Here is a 15,261-nt window from a genome sequence, read left to right on the forward strand (position 1 = left end):
TATGTATATAAAATCATGTTATCTGTAGATAGAGACAATTTTAGTTCTTCCTTTCCAGTTCTGATACCATTTCTTGCTTTTCTTGCCTCATTGCTCTAGCTACGACTTCTAAGTACTATGTTGGGTAGGAGTGTGAGAGTGGATACCCCTGTCCTTTCTCTGATCTTAGAGGAAAAGCTTTCAACCTTTCACCATTGAGTATGATGTTAGCTGTTGGCTTGTCATATATGACCTTCAGAATGGTTATATATGTTTCTTCTGTACCTGCTAACTGAGGTTTTTTTTATTATTATTATGAATGACTGTTAAATTTTATAAGATGCTTTTTCTGCATCTATTGAGATAATTGTGATTTTTTCCCTTTCATTCTATTAGTGTGATAGATCACATTGATTTGCATATGTCAACCATCCTTACATCCCAGAGTAATTCCCACTTGGTCATGACATATGATTGTTTTAATGTGATATTGAGTTCTGTTTGCTAGTATTTCACTGAGAATTTTTGTATCTATATTCATTAGGGATATTGGCCTATACCTTCTCTGGTTTGGGTATAAGAATAATGCTGGCCTTGTAAAGTGAGCTTGGGAGTGTTCCCTCCTCTTTGATTTTTTGGAAAAGTTTGAGAAAAATCGATGTTAAGGTTGTTTTTTTTTTAATAATAAATTTATTTTTTATTGGTGTTCAATTTGCCAACATACAGAATAACACCCAGTGCTCATCCCGTCAAGTGCCTCCCTCAGTGCCCGTCACCCATTCATCCCCAACCCCCGCCCTCTTCGCCTTCAACCACCCCTAGTTCGTTTCCCAGAGTTAGGAGTCTTTATGTTCTGTCTCCCTTTCTGATATTTCCTACCCATTTCTTCTCCCTTCCCTTCTATTCCCTTTCACTATTATTTATATTCCCCAAATGAATGAGAACATATAATGTTTGTCCTTCTCCGATTGACTTATTTCACTCAGCATAATACCCTCCAGTTCCATCCACGTTGAAGCAAATGGTGGGTATTTGTCATTTCTAATGGCTGAGGAATATTCCATTGTATACATAAACCACCTTTTTTGTTTTGTTTTGTTTTGTTTTGTTTTGTTTTGTTTTGTTTTGTTTTTGAGAGGGAGAGAGTGCTGTGTACAGGGAGGGTGGGCAGAGGGAGAATCACCATAAGTAAATGCCATGCCCAGCATGGAGCCCAACACAGAACTTGAGCTCATGACCCTGAGATCATGACCTGAACTGAAATCAACTGTTGGACAGTAGATTGGTAATCAACTGTTGCCCTGATGTTAAGAATTTTTTAAATGTTTAGTAAAATTCACCCATGAAGACATTTGGTCTGGGACTTTTCTTCTCTTTAGTGGGAGATTTTTGATTATTAATTATTGATTCAATCTTCTTACTAGTTATTGGTCTATCTCGATTTTTAATTTCTTTGTGATTAAGTCTTGCTAAGTTTTATGTTTCTATGAATTTTCTCATTTTTTCTAGGTTGTCCAGTTTGTTTGCATATAGTTGTTCATAGTACCCTCTTATGATATTATGGTCCTTTCAATTTCTGTAGTATCAGTTGTAATGTTTCTTTTTTCATTTATAATTTTATTGATTTGGGTCATTTCTCTTCTCCTTTGGTCAGGATAGCTAAGGCTTTGTAAATTTTATTTCTGTTTTCAAAGAATCAACTATTAGTTTTGTTAATCTTTTCTATTGTTTTTCTGTTCTCTATTTTATTTATATTTATTAATTTTGAGCTCAATTTCTTCTTCTTTTTCTAGTTCCTTAAGGCTTTGAGATAAGTTGTTGATTTGGTATCTTTCTTGCTTTTTAACATAGATGTTTATTGCTATGAACTTCATTCTTAGAGCTGCTTATGCCATACCCGAAAAGTTCTGGTATATTGTGTTTTCATTTTGTTTTATCTCAAGAAACTTTTTTGTTTCCCCTTTAATTTCTCTTCTGACCAATAAGTTGTTTAGAATACTGTTGTTTAATTTACATGCATTCATGGAATTTCCAGTTTTTTTCTTATTGATTTCTAGTTTCATGCCATTGTGGCCAGAGGAGATATCTGGTATGATTTCAGTCTTCTTGAATTTGCTAAGACTTGCTTTGGCTTAACATATGGTCTATCCTAGACAATACTCCATGTGCATTTGAAAAGAATAAATAGAATGTTCTGTATGTGACTCTTAGGTCTTTTTAGTCTATAGTGCTGTTAAAATCTACTGTCTCCTTATTGGTGCTCTGGCTGGATAATCTATTCATTGTTAATAATGGGGTATTAAATTCCCCAATTGTATACTATTAATTTCTCCTTTTATGTCTGTTTTTTCTTTATATATTTAGTTTTTCTAATGTTGGGCTCATGCATTTGTGTGTTATATTTTCTTGGTTCTCTGATCTCTTTATCATTCTTTAATGACTTTCTTTGTCTCTTTTAACCAGTTTAAAATCTATTTTGTCTTATTTAAATATAGTAACTCCTGTTTTTTTTTTTTTTTAAGTTATAGGGAATAAAGTTTATTTTGGCAGATAGTGTTAAACAAAATTAAAGTTGCATACATTAGTAACATAACTCAACATCCTTAATTTGGTATAAGTGTGACATTTTCCTGTTTTCCTGTGTTCTGCTAAATCACCATAACCTAAACTGCTTTATAAAACTGATACGTTGAAATTTAGCTTTACTGTTTTCGCTTACGCTCTGATTCCAAACAAAACTTTTCATAAGCTTCTTCTATCTCTGGGTCCATGTCATCATCAATATCATCCAAGTATGGATCACCAGCCCCTGATAAATCTGTCCCATTTTCTTCATAATCTGGAAAAAAGTCTTCTCTTTCAAGTAACTCTTGATATTTCTCTTGGTAATCTGGATCAGCCGCAGTGAAAGGAACACCATCAGAGGTATAAAATGTTGGTTCATTCATAAAATAGTTAGGATCATTTTCTGGTGTTGCTTCTCTGTATGTTGAAGTTGCATGGACTCTACCCCAGTTCCTTGACCGAAGTTCTACAAGCTTCAAGAGCATCTGTTTCACATCACTGCTGCAATTTGCATCTAGGACAACATTTTCAATTCTGTTTGTTTGTTTTGGTTGTCATTGCTTGAAATGTCTTTTTCCATCCCTCTACTCTCGGTCTATGTGTGTCTTTAAGTTTAAAATTAGTTTCTTAATGCTCTGCATCACTTGCCATCAGGGAAATACAAATCAAAACCACAATGAGATACCACCTCACACCAGTGAGAATGGGGAAAATTAACAAGGCAGGAAACCACAAATGTTGGAGAGGATGAAGAGAAAAGGGAACCCTCTTACACTGTTGGTGGGAATGTGAACTGTGCAGCCACTCTGGAAAACTGTGTGGAGGTTCCTCAAAGAGTTAAAAATAGACCTGCCCTACGACCCGGCAATTGCACTGCTGGGGATTTATGCCAAAGATACAGATGCAATGAAACACCGGGACACCTGCACCCCGATGTTTATAGCAGCAATGTCCACAATAGCCAAACTGTGGAAGGTGCCTCGGTGTCCATCGAAAGATGAATGGATAAAGAAGATGTGGTCTATGTATACAATGGAATATTAGCCATTAGAAATGACAAATACCCACCATTTGCTTCAACATGGATGGAACTGGAAGGTATTATGCTGAGTGAAGTAAGTCAATCGGAAAAGGACAAACAGTGTATGTTCTCATTCATTTGGGGAATATAAATAATAGTGAAAGGGAATAGAAGGGAAGGGAAAATAAATGGGTGGAAATATCAGAAAGGGAGACAGAACATAAAGACTCCTAACTCTGGGAAACGAACTAGGAGTGGTGGAAGGGGAGGAGGGCGGGGGGTGGGGGTGAATGGGTGATGGGCACTGAGGGGGGCACTTGACGGGATGAGCACTGGGTGTTATTCTGTATGTTGGCAAATTGAACACCAATAAAAAATAAATTTATTATTAAAAAAATAAGTAAGTAAATAAATAAATAAATAAAATTAGTTTCTTGAAGGCAGCATATTGTTAGATTTTTTAAAATCTATTAAGACATTATATGTCTTTTAACTGGGGAATTTAATCTGCTAACATTTAAAGTAATTGTTGATAGGTAAGGACCTACTATTCCCATTTTGTCAATTGTTTTTTAGTTGTTTTGTAGATTCATTGTTCCTTGTCTTATTTTACTGTCTTTTATGTGTTTGTTTGTTTTGATGTCTTTTCATATCAGTATGCTTTGATTTCTTTACTGTGTTTTTTTGTGCGACTATCACAGGATTTCCCTGTGGTTATCATGAGGCTTACATAAAATATCTCAAATCTATAACACCTGATTTTAAATTGATAACAACTTAACTTCAGTAGAATTTGTAAGCATTACACTTTTACTTTTTCTCTCCCTCACATTTTAGGTTATTACATGTGTTTTTTTTGTTTGTTTTTTATTGAGTAACTAATAACAACTTATTATTATGGTTATTTTTACTCTGTTCTTTTTCTTTACTTTTAGAATATAGTGGTAAATGCATTATGTATATTGCAGAATCTATAACTGTATATCACTATCACTATTACCAGTGAGATTTATACTACATTTTAATGTCTTTGTGGTGGTAATTAGCATTCTTTTACTTCCACTCACAGAATTTTATTTTTTTATAGTGTAACATAATTCCCATAGGCAGACTTTCTTCATTCTTTTCCATCCTTCTTATTTTTTTTTCTTTTTGTTCCTCTGACTAGGTAATTTCCAATGTCCTGGTCCTCCAGATTGTTGATTCTTTCTTCTGTGAGATCAAGTCTACTTTTAAAAATCTCTGTTAGATTCTTCAGTTCAGTTATATATTTTTCAACTCTAGAATTTCAGTGGGATTTTTTGGTTTTGTTTGATGGTTTTCTTGACAAAAGTTTTATTTTGATCATGCTATTTTTCTAATTTTGTTTAGTTGTCTGTGTTTTCTTATAGTTCACAAAACTTCCATAAGAGGATTATTCTGAAATTTTTGATAGTTTACATTTCTTTACAATCAGTTATTAGCACTTTATTAGTTTCCTTTCATGGTGTCATATTTGCCTCATTTTTCATGTGTCTTAACTCATTGCATTGGTATTTGTGTATTTGAGTGAAGGGACTCCTCTTCTACAGGTTTGCTTTAGAAGAGACATTTCTTCACCCGATGCTCAGTTTGGCTTTCTGGTATGTCCACTTGTAATGTCTTGGGCAGGTGGGTCCTGCTATTATGGTCTTTTTTTGAGAGGATCTGTTCAAACTCTAAGGACAGAGATTGGGAGTTAAAACACTGCCTGAGGGATCCCTGGGTGGCGCAGCGGTTTGGCGCCTGCCTTTGGCCCAGGGCGTGATTCTGGAGACCCAGGATCGAATCCCACATCGGGCTCCCAGTGCATGGAGCCTGCTTCTCCCTCTGCCTGTGTCTCTGCCTCTCTCTCTCTCTCTCTGTGACTATCATAAATAAAAATTTAAAAAAAATCTTTAAAAAAAATCTTTAAAAAAAAAAACACTGCCTGAGAACAGTTGGATAAGACTGCTGGCTTTGTTTCCTACCCAAGTGAAGCTATAGGATGTTTGTCTGGATTTTCTGGTCAGGCTTACTAGACAGTCAGGACTGGGTACTATATTCAGTACTAGACAAAGCTATGAATTAACTTCCCTGTCCTGGCAGGACAGCAGGACAGAACCCAGGACCCAGACATCTGGTGTGGGAACCAGAATCAGGCCAGAGTGTGCATTGAATTCCCTGGTTAAAGTCACCTGTTTTGCTCTGCAGATGGGGAAGCCATGCTCTGTGCTCTGTTCAACTGCTACTGTATATAGGGCTTTTGAATGGTCTGTGTTGCTTCCAGTGGACTTTGTTTGGTTAAGTTCCCTGGTCAGATAAACTGAAGGCTGTATTCAGGAATGAATGGGACTATGAATTAGATTTCCTGCCCAGACATAGTGAAAGATGCAGCTCTAAAGACAATAAAATTATTTGTTGTCTTAACTCAAGCCAACCCACCCCCCCAAGTTCCATGACCAAATAAGAACATTGGCTTTGTTTGGCAAACTTTTGGCTTTGCCTTGCTGTCTCTTGGCTTGAGTACTAACTGACCTCTGTAGTTTCTAGGTATTGTCTCCAGCCCTTCTGGTCAGATGGGGGCTGGAAGATATTTTCCACAGAACGTGGGGCTATATCTCAGCTCCCTTGCCTGGGTGGAAGGGAAAGGTCCACCTCAGGTTATTTCCAATTTACCAAACAGGCTCTTTGGTTGGAAGGGGCTGGAAGCCACCCTCAGGATTGTCTGTGTATTAATTCCTCTGCTGTGTGTAGCACAGGAACATCCATACTTGATACTAGCTTTGTTCTGGGGGCAATCAGCTTTCTGCTGTACTTCCAGGAATTGTCTTTAGTCCTTTTCCGGTCAGATGAGTCTGGAAGACATTCTCCACAGTGGGTGGTGACGTGATTCAACTCCTCACCTGGGCGTAGACAAACCAGGCTCTATGCCAGAGAACTCCTGTGTCTGAATCAGGTAGATCTGCACCCACTGAGTTTCCTGGTCAGAGAGGGTTCCTGATTTGGTTCTGCAGTTGAGCAAAACCTCCAGTTGGGATTAATACTTGGGCACTACAGGTAGGAACTCTGTCTGCCAAGATACATGTGCTAATTGCCACAAGCCCTTCCCCACTTTTCCACCACTGATTCTCAGTGGTGGAGCCCCACACATTCCCCAGCAATCCTTGTGATATGAGATCAGAGTAGAGGCTCCCATGAAGTAGGAGTGGTGCTGGTTGTTCCCCAGGGGCTCCCTTTTCCAACTGGAGGAACTGGAGGCTTAGGCTCTGTGTGGTGCTGCACTGGCTTGGGGGAGAGGCAATACAGTCAAAGTGTAGCTGCTTCTCTTTTCTTATGCAGTTTGTCTTGGTCTCTAGTGCAAGGGGTGGGAGTGGCACTTAAAACCTACATTCTAGGATTCTCACAGTGATGTTTTGTTCTTGAATAGTTGTTAGTTTTTTTGTTTTTTGTTTTTTTTTTGTGAGGGGAGCAATATCAAAAACAACTTGTCACTATCTTTGTGATGTCACTCCTGCTCTAAACATTTTTAAACTAATAATATCATTTTGTTATTTCAGTAATGTTTTATAGTGTACTTTTTCCTGTACACTTAGGTCATCTCCCATATATCCTATACATTTTTATTTATTTGTGTGAAAAAAAAGGAGGTATGCCCTCCTTTCAGTAGCCCTGATATTCATCACTATATGCATAATACTGGATCCTATGCTATTGATAGTAAAAGACATGTTGATTCATTGCTTCTGTCTACAAAGAACTCATGACTAAATTGGGAAGGAAATCTTGCTAAAAATGTTCACAATAGCACCCAATAATATTGTGATTGCTCCAAGGGAAAATTGTGGAATACAGTTGTATATAATAATATAAGGATCAAATTTTATCCATATTACATTTAGTATAAAATAAAGATTGGTGAAAGATTTGAATTACCTAAGTAACACCTAAGGAAGATTTAACATATATGTCTTCTTCAGTAGATTTTAAACTATCAACAGACATGGCTTTGTGAATACAGTCTTTCTAATGGCCCCACTGGCATTAAATTGAGTGTGGTTACAGTGAATTCATTTACCCAGGTACTTTGCTGAAAAGACTGGTAGAGTCAGAATGATTGTGATGATGATAATTATTGTAATCAGAAAGAAAGCATTTGGGTATTACTGAATACAGATAATAAGTATTTTATTTTCTTTGTTTTTTTTTAAGATTTTATTTATTTATTTGAAAGAAAGAGAGAGAGAGAGAGCATGAGCAGGAAGAGGGGCAGAAGGACATGCAGACTCCTCACTGAGCATGGAGCCCAACATAGGGCTCAATTCGAGGACCCTGAGATCATGACATGAGCTGAAGTCAGATGTTTAACCAACTGAGCCACCCAGACATCCCCTGACTTGCTTTAAATACTTTATCTTCAAATTCAAGTAATAAGTAGATGAGAGGTTGGGTAAATAAATCACTTGCCCATTTGTTCTCAAATCCTTTCCCTTTCTGTTCCCTCACCCAACAGTTTCCTATTACTCTCTACTAATGTAGACATTGGCAAGAGAATGAGGATCAGAAAATGAGAGACACCTGATTACTTCTTGTTGTCCCTCTTGCTTTGATACTGATCTGAGCAGTACCTGTTTTCTCCTTCATGTCTACGCTTACTGAGTATTCCCTTTGCTATCTCTCTGGCTCCCACATGGCGATCCTTGCACTTAGTTTCTGGTAGCAATATCCTTTCTTTGTATTTCTAGCTTTAGAGCTGAGGGTACTTTCTATACTTCTTTCCCTTTGGATTGGTCCAACTTCCCAAGTGGTCAACTTTTTTAATATATCTGTATCTAGTTCCTCATTTGTAGTTATTTTATGGAATTAACGGGCCTCTCTGTTCCTGAATGGATCCTGAGTGCTCGGTAATTCAGAGGAACTTTTTCTGATCGAGTCATTAGTGTAGGGTGACTACACTTTTGCATCTGTTGCACTTCCCAGGCATTAGGTGAGCAACCACATCTGTTACTTCATTGCTTAGCAGTTTCCTGGACTTACTAGACAATAGAGACAGAGCAGTTGGCTTCTCTTCATATGTGTCTCTTTTGTAGCTATAGATTTGGGGAATAGGGTAAACTTGCCTGATAGCAGAGATAATTCTTCAATATAGGGAAATTATTTGCTGAATGTCCTCAGGTCAAACCTCCAAACAAGTTCTCAATTTCTGTTGTAGCTTCAAAGACATAATCAGATACTGCAAATGCAGGGGGAGAATGGCAGATTAGGAGTCAAATTGAACTTGATTAGAGTTTTATTTTCACCATTAACCAGCTGTCTGACCTACAGTTATGGGAAGAAAGACAGATAAAGATTGCAGGGAGAGAACACTCAATTGAAAAGATATGTAAAATTATTCATGAATATGACACAAAGACAGAAAACAAAATGATGATTCGTGCTTTATCAGAGTAGTAAGTTTATACAAAAATTTTCTCTTCATTTCCTAAATTATTTTTAATGTTATTTTATCACTTTTTCTAATAATTTTAGTTTATTGTAAAGGATTCTATTTTTTTTTCTAAATGTTAGCCAGCTAAAGTAAAGCTTTATAAGGGGAAGGCTAAGAGAATACAGGAAAAAGGAGATTTCTAGAACCAGTTTTCCAGAAAAGGCAGGACTGGATGAGTTTTGTGTTACCATGAGATAAGAAGCAGAGATGCTATTAGTTTGGGAGTTTTAAAAAAAAAGGCAGCATGTGACTCACAAGTGATAAGGGGCAGGCTAAAGTAATTTTGCTCTTGGCCTCTCCTTCAAATGCCTAATTAGTCCCTTGGCATGTTACAAATAATCTGCAATAAAATAAATTAATATCTCTGTAAGTAAAATACATCCTTGTATATATTTCTAACCTATTCATATCACATCTACTGCATCATAGTGAAAAATGTAATACTCATAAAACCTGGGTAGATGGCTATATTACTGAACTCTGGGTTGAGAACAGAAAGTTTTGAAACCAGGAGTCAAAGAGTTACTCTGGAAAGAAGCAAGAATTATAGAATGTGAAATAGATTTAATAGGGCTTTACTTTTGTGGTCCTGTTGAGTTACTATTATCCAAAACACACCAAAAGCTATTTTCACCTTGTTATAGTTTCTCCTAATGGCTTTTTCCAGATAAAAGTATTTTCAATGTGTGATTATTGAGGTCAGAGCATTGTTTCAATGTAATTGTTTTTGTTGCCTTTTATTCCTCTTAGAGAATGGCATAAGAAGATTACAGTTCAGTAGAACCTTTGCCTCCCCCCCCCCCCATATAAATTAGTCGTAGGTGAATGGTCAGATTGACAGCATGTTTGAATATTCCAACAAATGAACTTTATTTAAATTGCACTGTTGTTGATAATACCTAGCTCTGAAACATCATCCGTGATTTAAAGGACATTGACCCTGCTATTACAAGAGGAGTAACAATTGTGATGTTTATGCTTTTGCAGTTTGGTATTCAATTGGCTAGTTTTTTTCTTATGTACAAACATTACTTTTCTCTGAGTGCCAACTAGGTACTAACATTATGATTGCTACAGCTGCACCTTAAAATCCCCTGGAGAACTTTCCCCAAACACCAATACCCAGGCCCTACTTTCAGGGAATTCTGATTTAATGGTTAGGCATAGAAATGATGCAACAGTATGTTTTAATGTGCAGCTTGGTTGGGAATTCTGCTGTAGAGAACACAAAAAGGAAAAAAAACATAAAGATTTCTCTCCTAGAATAAATTTAAAATATGATAACCTGATGACCAAAGTCTTAAGTTTTGTAGGAAATTGGAATGGAGGGAGCCATGTCAGAACAAAGAGCTGGTGATCTGGCAGGTTGGGTGTCTAGACACACGTGGGGTGGGGAAGGCTGAGTCATGGGAGAAGTCAGAGGGGCAGATCTCAGGAATGAGATCTCTTGGGAAGAAATCCCATGCTTGTAAGTGAAATCACAAATCATAACTTTGAATTATAGAATTACTGGCATCCTTGAAACATGACAGTTTTTTTTTTTTTAAGATTTTATTTATTTATTCATGAGAGATACAGAGCGAGAGAGAGAGGCAGAGACACAGGGAGAGGGAGAAGCAGGCTCCGTGCAGGGACCCCGACGTGGGACTTGATCCCGGGTCTCCAGGATCACGCTCTGGGCTGAAGGCGGTGCTAAACAGCTGAGCCACCCGGGCTGCCCGAAACATGACAGTTTTTAAAGCTATTTTATTTTATTTGTATAGTATAAATATTTTATATGTGTAGTACAAATAGCCAACTGTGTTAATTCATCCCCTAAATAATTATTTTAATATATATTAGAGGTACAACTATTTTTCCATCAAAACTTCCAAGGCTCCTAATGTTGGCATTTCTGACAAACTACTAACTTCCATATAGCTGCGTTTTCCAGTCTTAACTTCATTCTTCCTATTTCCCGCACCAGCATCACAAGCAGTCCGTCTTCTCTACAAAACCCCCAGCTCCATACCCCCTTCCTCCATAGATAACCTAACCTCATAGTTTCTGAAATACTTATGGCCACTCCAACTCCTTCTCTAACAATTGACAGGTATCTCTACCTAAATCTTTACTTCTTCTCTTCTGACTCAATGAGGGGAAGCTACCTTCTTCTTGCAATCTTCACATTTGCTCTGGATTCCCCATCCTTCCTGGCCCCTCAGGTATTCAAAGAATTCCTTCTTCACATAATTAATTTAGTTTATTCTTCAAAGTTTTCTTGAAGATTCACCTCAAGAGAAGAGGATTCCAATGATCTAGATTCTACTGCTGTGTGGAGGAGGGAGAGGAGAAGGAGGCTATAGCACCTAGCGCTCAGATATAACCTGTAATAATTGGTTAAATAACTATGCTCCGTATCCCTTTAAAAAAGCAATCATTGCCTCATTCAACTTTCACTAACTGGTACCTAGCATGGAACAGAATATGCATGGATACATCCATCCAGAGAGCAAAAAAACAGAAAATGATTTGTTTTGAAATAACTGATGGAGCATATAATACATAGTCTATTTATGAATCAAAAGTATTAAGGAGAACCTAGAGACTAGCTAAAATCTACATATCACTCAGAATTATCAGTGGTTGTTATAGGCATTTAAAGGTAATAGCATAAAAAAAATAAAAAAAATAAAAAAAATAAAGGTAATAGCATAATGAGATATCAAGGAGACCTACCATGAAACTTTGTATGGATTTATAACAAATGGCCAAATGCTGTGAGCTCAGCTCTGCTGTGGACAATAAGTCACAGCCAGCTTGAGAGTCAGCATCAATTATAACCTCACCCTGATGACACGCTGCAAGGAGAACTGAAGGTAACATCCAAGCGTGTCCCCTGTGTTTTCTGGTGAGAAAACAAAATGGAATCAGGAAAAATAGAATTTTCTAAGTTTCTTTAATCTGAATTTCAATTGGTTGGAAACAAAAGAGAAAATGGCAAGTCCCATTTTGTATGGAATGGTTCAGACTCTAAGGAGACATCATGGGAAATTATCCATGAATAACCTTGCCACCTGTGTGGGGTGATTTGAGTGGTGGTGCTACGTAAACTGCAGGAGACTTTTCTGTAGTTTGGTCATTTTAGGTTCCAATTAATATCAGCTGTCTTTGATGTGAAATGTGACCTGCACTGCCTTAATTAAGGCTGGTTTTATTGGTCTGTCAACAAAATCAGTTTGGGGATGTTGGAAAATAGAGAACAATTGGACTGTAGTGTTCCGCCAGGAGGATTTTGAAATCATTATGCAGCATTGAAAAGGAAGCAAAATCTCTAGCAACATCATTTTTAATGATGTTTGAAGTTTATATATAATGTGTTCATTCAGCATTCATAACAGAACGTGTACGTTTTCCTTATAATAGCCGTGATGGTTTTTAATAACGTAAATGATGCTGAAAAACAAAAAACCCATAGTTAACCATTGGAATCAGAATAACACCCAAATTGCCATGATGCACAAAGCCTAAAGGATCCGACCCCCCTAACCCTCTTATCTTATTTCACTTCATTCTCTCTCTTTCTCTTTATCCTCTAGCTTCCTTTGGTCTCCTGGTCCTTTGCTCATGTCACATACACCCTGAAAGCCTTTTTCTATGTTCTTTCTTTTGTTTGGAATAGTATCCCCCAGATCTTTTCAGTACTAGTAACTCCTCATTGTTCATCTCTGAAATAAAAAGTCATGACTGTCTAATCTAAAATGGCCCTATTCATTACCTCCCAGCCCTATGAATCCCATTATCTAATATTGCTTTCTTCCATGACACCTTTCAATATTGGATATTATCTCATTTGCCTTGTTTCTTGTTTCTTTGTTTTTTCTATTCCTCTCTTGAATGTAATCTTCATAAAAACAAAGGACCATATTTATCATGTTCACTTTTGTATCCCTCAAATCTAGGAAAAGAGTTACTCAAATAGTTGCTGTGTGAATGAATAATTGAGTGTTACAATGTACAGCATTTAAAAAATGCCTTATTCCAGGACTGGAAAATGTTCATAGCTTTCCAGTGGATAAGTAATCACCCTTTCATTTTCAAACATGCAGAATTATAAATCTCTCAGTTAGTTCTGGACCTTATACTTTTGTGTCATAATGATTTCACATTAGACCTAAACTGGGAACTATCATACCAGTTCTGGATACTGCCAGTTTTATATCTGATGGTCTTACCTATAGCACACCCACCCAAGTTGGAAGGTGAGTGGGTAGGTATCCTATGGCAATTGATAGGTTAATTTATGCATTTATTTTGGCAGTATTTATTTAATACCTCCCATCTGCTTAACGCTGTGCTTAGTATATAGAATAAATTGGAATAAATGACCCCATGGAGTTTATGGCTTACTGAAAAAGACCAGCTAATTAAATAGTTCTTCACAATGAATCATAAACACTGCTATGATAAAGAAATGTCAGAAAGTCATGAACACACAAAGCTGAAGCACTTGACTCAAGTCAGCCTGTCAAAGGAAGTTTCCCAGAAGAAGTGGCATCAAACCCGAGACTAGAAGAATAAATAGGGGTCAGCAGAAGTCTTGTGTCCACCTTGCCTAATCCACCAACTGCAGTAATTGCTAGAATCCATTCCTCAAAATGCTTCATTCTATTTCAGAGACAGTATTAAATTTGGTTTACTTTTAAATGTAGTCTGCATTGTTGCTCCTTCAATATCAATATCATCAATCATTATTTAGGGGAGAGTTACTTTATATGTTTTATTTAAGTAATCTTTCTAATAATTCTGGCAAGGTGCTAATATTATATTTATTTTACATATGAGGGAGTGAAGTTCCCAATATTTGACCCCAAGTCATTCAGCTAGTCAGTACCATGTGGTTCTGTTCTATGCTCTGCCCTGGAATGTCTGCATTGGACTCAGTTTGCTAGAAAGAAACCCTATTTGGTTGATAACATCAATCACATCAGTGTGAAAAAAACACATTGTTTAATGCCCAGGTCTCCATACCTGACACTGATCTTGCAAATTTGAGGACATTTCAGATAATGGCATCAGATATCAGGTAGCTTTAGTTCAGGTCCATAATTGCCATAGTGATTTACTCTGTGGCCTAGAGAATGGGCAAGTGCCCTCTAATTCAGGTTACTAAACAAAAGATTAGTGCTGCTTTGTGTGTTAAGTCTCTTCAAGATATCCTGATGGAACAGCGTGTTTCTTTAGTTTTACCTTATAGAACATTTTAAACATAATGTTCCGGGAAGAAGGAAGTTACCATACACTGGCTACACCAAAAGTATGCATCTCCTGTGAGTCTCTGAACCATTCTCATCCTCACAGCAGCAGTGGCTTGCTGGACCCTACCTGTGAGCTCTTGGCAGACACCAGTCTTGACCTAAGACAGCAGATAGTAAATAAGCCATGTAGAACTCAGTTTCAAGTTAAATGTGCCACTTTTCCAACAATAACAGGGTGATGTAGCCTTGAAATCATTACTGTTTATTGTTTACCAATCATTTGGCCATTTCCAGGACCCCCCAAGTTGTATCAGTTAGCATTTGATTTGGCCTTTGTCATTATTGCTGTTGAGTAGCCTGTTCCTTTCTTGACAGATGATGAAAGACCTGATTTGGTCTTGTCAGCCACTATCCAGAGACTTCAAAGGCAACTGGCTAAAAAATTACAGCTAAAATGTCTGACTGCCTATTACAAGAGTTCTCAGATCTTAAGTAACTTTCGAATTATTTGCTATATCAGTTAAATATTGCCTATTGGCTTTTTTTCCTTGTCACCTGTAAGAACCTATTACTTCTTGGATCTTTTTATTGTCTACTGAAAATTTCTGTGTCTCAGATGTTTATAGAGACCAGATAGGTAACCTAAATATGTAAAGCTAGCCAGGTGGGCACTATGGCAACCTCTGGGCATTTCCAGGGAACAGCTGCTATTCTATTAAAGCTCACTCTCCCAGTGTTTGAACATGATCCTTAATGTTCTATATATTCTGCTTTTGTTCAAAAGATAAGAATTTGTATATTTATGTGAAATCTCCAATTTTATAAAATTTAACTCAGAAATTAAAAAAACACCGAGAAGACAAAAATTAAAATGAAACAAATGAAACTGAACAACTCCAATAACTCTCTGAAACTGCTCTATAGCTCAGTTTATACCAAAGATGACATAATTCCAGTCCTGTTCATTTACAGTA

At 37.0% G+C, this 15,261-nt stretch overlaps 1 protein-coding gene and 1 pseudogene across 2 annotated transcripts in view; one reads left to right on the forward strand and one right to left on the reverse strand.

Moving 5' to 3' along the window:
* LOC102157348 overlaps nucleotides 1-3,029 on the reverse strand; it is a 30,544-nt pseudogene extending 27,515 nt beyond the window's left edge.
* The window catches only part of LRRTM4 (leucine rich repeat transmembrane neuronal 4), a 706,237-nt gene that overhangs the window by 290,071 nt on the left and 400,905 nt on the right, over nucleotides 1-15,261 (forward strand). The gene's annotated exons all lie outside the window — the stretch shown is intronic.

Source organism: Canis lupus, chromosome 17 (genome assembly GCF_011100685.1).
Source record: "Canis lupus familiaris isolate Mischka breed German Shepherd chromosome 17, alternate assembly UU_Cfam_GSD_1.0, whole genome shotgun sequence".
Classification (NCBI taxonomy): Eukaryota; Metazoa; Chordata; class Mammalia; order Carnivora; family Canidae; genus Canis; species Canis lupus.